Source organism: Carcharhinus amblyrhynchos, chromosome 17, assembly GCF_965287045.1.
Source record: "Carcharhinus amblyrhynchos chromosome 17, sCarAmb.v2.hapA, whole genome shotgun sequence".
In the NCBI taxonomy this organism is placed as follows: Eukaryota; Metazoa; Chordata; class Chondrichthyes; order Carcharhiniformes; family Carcharhinidae; genus Carcharhinus; species Carcharhinus amblyrhynchos.
In genome coordinates, this window is record NC_137340.1 from 7,577,758 (window position 1) to 7,583,757 (window position 6,000).

The window sequence follows — 6,000 nt, forward strand, 5'->3', positions numbered from 1 at the left end:
CTGATGTCAAACGTGGAGGTGGAGTCTAACAACCTTGCCCATTACGTTAAATCCACTTTCCACAGTATCGCAGAAAGGTCACAGCAGCTCGCTAATCGAGCACTCGAGCTAATCCCTCACCTTGCAAATTTTTGAACACTTGTAACAAATCTCCTCCCGTTTTCTATGAGGGGAATATGCCCAGCTTCTCCAATCTATCCACATTATCTGCAGTCGACCATCCCCGGAAGCATTCTCTTCGATCATACCTGCACCCCCTCTCCACAGCCTTCACATCCTCCCCCAAGGTGCAGTGCCCAGAATCGCTCCAGATGAGGTTGAACCAGAGTATTGTGAAAGATTCATCATCAGTTTCTTGTCTTTGCGCTCGATACCTCAGTCAATAAAGCCCAGTGTCCCATACGTTGTTTCCTAATGCATCTTCAAAGATTAATCTTCCTGTTCCTGCAGTCCTCGTTCCAGCTGAGTCTTCCTCCCAAATTGTTTCATTTCACACATTTCCGTATTAAATTGCGTCTGCCACATGTCTGCCCATTCCAGCAGCCTGCCGTGCTAAATTCTCCCTCAGTGTATCCAAACAGGTGCCAGAATGTGGCGACTAGGAGATTTTCACTGTAACTTCATTGCAGCGTTAATGCAAGCCTGCTTGTGGTAATAATAAATAAACTGAAAAACTTTACATTTAAATTTAACTAGTTGTTTTATTGATGTTATTCCAACCATTTAGTTGGAAGTGTTGCCTAATAAATTACAGCCTAAGAATTTTGTAGTTGCCTGCGCAATATATGTATATAGAGAGAGAGAATGAAGTTGTGTCATCGAGTGAAAACCTATAGATTCCTTCTTTCAAACAAGCTACACGTTGCATCACTTAGAGTTAAATAGAAATGACGATGGAAGGCGAGCAGTTTGGACCAATCATGCTTCTGGCCACACGCGGTCCTAATCCCACGCGCCTACCCTGTTCCGGAAGCTTCATATTCCCCTTTCCTTCAATCACTAACTCTGGCTGGATGTTTAACAGCCTCAGTTGAAAAACATTTCTGCTGTTCTTTATCCCAAACCTCTTGTATTTTTATCTCATGCTCCGTCATTCTCAATTCCTCAGCCATTGAAGAAGGCCTGTTTCTCCCTATGCTTTCCCAGCCTTTGACAGTGGTAAAACACTTCTTTCCCATCACCCGTATTCTTCACTGTTTTCATGGGAACAGCCTCAATTTTTCCAAGGTTTTCTTTGTATTTCCATTTCTTCAACAGCATCCCAGCGAGCCTGCAACGTGTTATCTCCCTTGTCACGACATCTTTCCTATGGTGTGATCTTACTGAAGTGTTGACCGCTTCGCATATATTCCATACCTCCTGGCACAAGGCCCAGTGTTTAATTACAATTTTTGTCATCTTTTTCATTTCAGGCATGGTATAATGTCTTGTCTACCCAAAACGTCCACCAACCCCCTTCACTTTGCATTCCACCATTCCCAAAGCTTAATTGCTACTTTCTTGTACTCAAACTGTACCAGCTCACGTTCAGTGAAACTAAATTTCATCTTGTTTACCCTTTTAACCACCATTATCATTTAGAATCATAGCGGTTTACAGCAGGGAAACAGGCCCTTTGGCCCAACTTGTCCATGCTGCCCTTTTTTTTAAACCCCTAAGCTAATCCAAATTGCCCACATTTGGCCGATATCCCTCTATACCCATCATACCCAGATAACTGTCTAAATGCTTTTTAAAAGACAAAATTGTACCCGTCTCTACTACTACCTCTGGCAGCTTGTTCCAGGCACTCACCACCCTCTGTGTGAAAAAAATTGCCCCTCTGGACCCTTCTGTATCTCTCCCCTCTCACCTTAAATCTGTGCCCTCTAGTTTTAGACTCCCCTACCTTTGGGAAAAGATATTGACTATCTATTTATCTCCTTGCAGTTTTCTTTCAGCTTCCATTATTTAGAGTGCCCCTTTATTTAATTGCTTTCTGCAAATGTGGACATCATTCCCCATAGCCTTTGGTTCAAGTCAGGGAGATGGACTCCTTTAATCTGTCAGTCTAAAGATAAGTTATAATGATAAGGGTGATTGAGTGGGTGCCCATGTGAGGAATGGCTGCCCTCAGTGGCAACACTCTGGCCTCAGAATCAGAGGGTCATAGAAACCATACAGTGCAGAAAGAGGCCATTCGGCCCATCGAGTCTACACTGACCACAATCCCACCCAGGCCCTACCCCCATATCCCTACATATTTTACCCACTAATCCTCTGACCTACGCGTGTACGGTCAATTTTAGCATGGCCAATCAACCTAACCTGCACATCTTTGGACTGTGGGAGGAAACCGGAGCACCTGGAGGAAACCCACGCAGACACGAGGAGAATGTGCAGACTCCACACAGACAGTGACCCGAGCCGGGAATCGAGCCCAGGCCCCTGGAGCTGTGAAGCAGCAGTGCTAACCACTGTGCTACCGTGCCGCCCAGGGTCATGGGGTTCATTCCAGAGATTTGGGGAGCCAATCCAGGCTGACTCTCCAACGCCACATTGAGGGAGTGCTGTGCTGACAGAGAGAGACACACCTTCTGCCCTCTCGGTTGAACTCCATTAAGGAAGTGCGGAGCAGATCTCCCCGATCCAATAACTATCCTGCGGTCCACATCATTCAAACAGGCTGCTTTGCTGTTTTTGGGATCACGCTGTACATATGCTGCACATTTCTGACATTAAAACAGAATCCGCACTTCAGATACACGGGATTGAGTATGAACGGCTTTGGGATGTGTGTGATATAAATGAAAGTTTGTCTCTCTCTTTTACAGAAACACATTTTTACTACTGCCAGTGTCCAGAAGGAAATGGCTGGAGCAGAAGAGGAGGCGACTGCAGACAAAAGTGTGTGCCTGCTGCTTTCACACATTAAAGCATGGTTTAGATACAAGAGGATATTTTAATTTAGCATGAGCAACTTTAAAACCGCATGGGAAATCACTTTCATTCGTTGATTTGAAAGAGAGTGCGATTGGCGTGCACCCAGGCGTCCCGGAACGCCGACGGTGCGGGGGCGACTTTCCGAGCCGAAGCTGAGGAGTTTTTTTATTTCGCGCCTTTGATACCTTTCCTGTGACTGGGGATGTTCACAGCAGATCGTAACATGTTGAGGATACAGCGAGGAGTGTACGAATCACTGATTACACAGCATCTAGCCTTATAATTTTCTTGAACCCATGGTTTCAGGGTATTAAAAAAAAATCTACTTGCTTATTTAAAAAAAAGAAAAAAAAACAACAAAAAAAAATCATAAATGGTTTTGCTGTACATAAAGAACTCTGTAAAAAAAAAATTAAAATTCTGATTAGGTGGCGTTTTTGAAAGCAACACAAACACACTAACAGCACTTCAACTGTTTGAGTGTCCGATTCATGCTTTGAAATGATTCCACCGAACTTCAAAGTGTTTTGGGTGTTACTCCACAATTTCTTGTACAATTAATAGAAAAGGTATAATCTTTGTATATGCAAAAAAAAAACCACTGGCTTCATTTTAACTAAGACAGCTTTCTTTCAGACTACACTGCACAGTTTAAAATGATTTTCAAAAACATTGGGAAGAAAATGTGTAATTCTAGTGAGGAAAAAAAAGTATTCTTAAAAAAAATCAAAACATTGCGATGCATGTGTCCCTCGTTTTAATTAAACCTCCTTTTTCTTTTCTCCCCCTCCACCCCTGAGTTTGCAGACACGGTGTCGAGATTTAACACGGGATTTATCGCACATTTCTCTTCCGTTCTCTCTTTTTATTTCCTTGCTTTTGTTTTAATTAACTAAAACGATCTTAAAAGATGCCATACATTATGCAAGGGGGAAGTGTTTCAAGTTCTTGCTTTCTAGAAGGGTTTACACTTGCAATTCAATAGTTGAAACGAATTCTCTTGCAGGCACCGTATTGAGAAACTTGAGTTGAGACAATGGGGATGTACATGCTTATAGACTGGCAACATGGTGTAAAATTATTACTGTATCATGTGTATTGGCAATAAGATGTAGAAGTCTTTTCATAAGCCGATCATCTGTAATCTTTTTTAGCAGTGTAATAATAGGTTGTTGAGGCCTGCTGTGGTTAAAAAGGGCGTTCTACATTTGAGTTTGGTGAACTATTCTCCTTTGTTGATTATATTCATATGAAAACATTAAGCAGTCACTGAAGATAGCTCTTATAACTATGTATGAAAACAACAAAACTCCACTGAATGATCCAGTTGATTATTCAAGCAAAAATAAATTGTGTTAAATCACTAGCATTTTGTGCTTTTTCTTTGGCAAGCCTGACTCTTGGTAGCGGAGGAGCTGGACCTGACCCTTTCTCACTCAGTCCCGTCAACACGGCCTCGGCTGGTGACCTAACTACAAGCGACCAACTCCTAAAATATAACTTGTACTTCATTCAGCGGACGCGGGTGTTGCTCTCTGGCATTTACTGCCCATCCCTACTTGCCCTTGAAGCGAATGCCCGACCATTTCAGAGGGGCATTTAAGAGTCGTAGCATTTCACGGCGTAGGAAGAGGCTCTTCGGCCCATCGTGTCCACGGCATCAAGCACCGATCTTCTTCTAATCCCGTTTTCCAGCACTTGTAGCCTTGTACACCATGGCGTTTCAAGTGCTCATCTGAATGCTTCTTAAATGTTGTGAGAGTTCCCGCCTCTTCCACACTTTCAGGCAGAGAGTTCCAGATTCCCACCACCCTCTGGGTTAAAAGGTTTTCCTCAAGTCCCTTCTGAATCTCCTGTCTGTGACTTAAATCTATGTCTCTCTGGTTATTGATCCCTTTACTCAGGGGAAAGGTCCCTTCCTGTCCACCCTGTCAATGCCCCTCGTGATTTTGTACACCTCAATCAGGTCCCCCCTCAGCCTTCTCTGCTCTAAGGAAAACAACCCCAATCTTTCCAGCCTCTCTCCATAGCTAAAACATTCCAGTCCAGGCAACATCCTGGTGAATCGTCTCTGCACCCACTCTCTACTGCAATCACACCCTTCCTCCAGTGTGGTGACCACAACTGTGCACACTACTCCAGCTGTGACAGCTCCTCTTATTCAATGCCTTAGTCAAAAAAGGCAAGTAAGTATCTCATATGCCTTCTTAACCATCTTATCTACCTGTCCTGTTGTCTTCAGGGATCATTGGACATGCAGCCCAAGCTTCCTCTGTACTTTCTAGCCTCCTGTCGCTTATTGTGCATTCCCTTGCCTTGTCATTCCTCCAAAATGCATCCTCTCACACTGTGCAGGGTTAAATTCCATTTGCCACTGTTTTGCGCCAATCTGACCAGCTTGTCTGTATCATCCTGTAATCTCAGGCTTTGCTTCTCGCTATTTACCACACCACTAATTTTTCTGTCATCTGTGAACTTACTTATCATACCTCACACATTAACACGCAGATCAGTAATGTACACTACAAACTACAAGGGATCCACCACTGATCCCTGTGGAGCACCACTGGACACAGGCTTCCAGTCTCAAAAACAATCTTCGACCATCACCCTCTGCCTCCTGCCACTAAGCCAATTTTGGATCCAGTTTGGCAAATTGCCCTGGACCCCATGGGCTCTTAAATTCTTCTTCAGCTTCCCATGTGGAACCTTGTCAAAAGCCATACTGAAGTCCATGTAGACTACATCAACTTGCACTGCCCTCATCTACACACTTAGTCACCTCCTCAAAAAATGCAATCAAATTTGTAAAACATGATCTCCCCTTGACAAAGTCAGGCTGATTATCCTCGCCTCCCCAAGTGGAGATTAATTCTGTCCCTCAGAATTTTTTTCCAATAATTTCCCTGCCATCCAGTTAGAGTCACCAGCCTGTAGTTATCTGCTTTTTCCCTACATTTCAGTGGATCTGGAGGCACATATAGACCAGACCAGGACAGCAGATTTTGTGAATCAGGTGGGTTCTTACAACAATCGGCAATGGTTTCGTGATCATGAATTTTTCAATGATTTTTAATT

General features: G+C 43.5%; 1 protein-coding gene across 10 annotated transcripts in view; it reads left to right on the forward strand.

The window, feature by feature from the left end:
* Window positions 1-4,288, forward strand: part of LOC145354308 (ankyrin-3-like) — a 736,920-nt gene extending 732,632 nt beyond the window's left edge. For all 10 annotated transcript variants that reach the window (XM_080205431.1, XM_080205432.1, XM_080205433.1 and 7 more), the window contains one exon: window positions 2,814-4,288. The gene's annotated coding sequence lies outside the window, so the exon portion shown is untranslated. The remainder of the gene's footprint in view (window positions 1-2,813) is intronic.
* The last annotated feature ends 1,712 nt before the right edge of the window (window positions 4,289-6,000 follow it).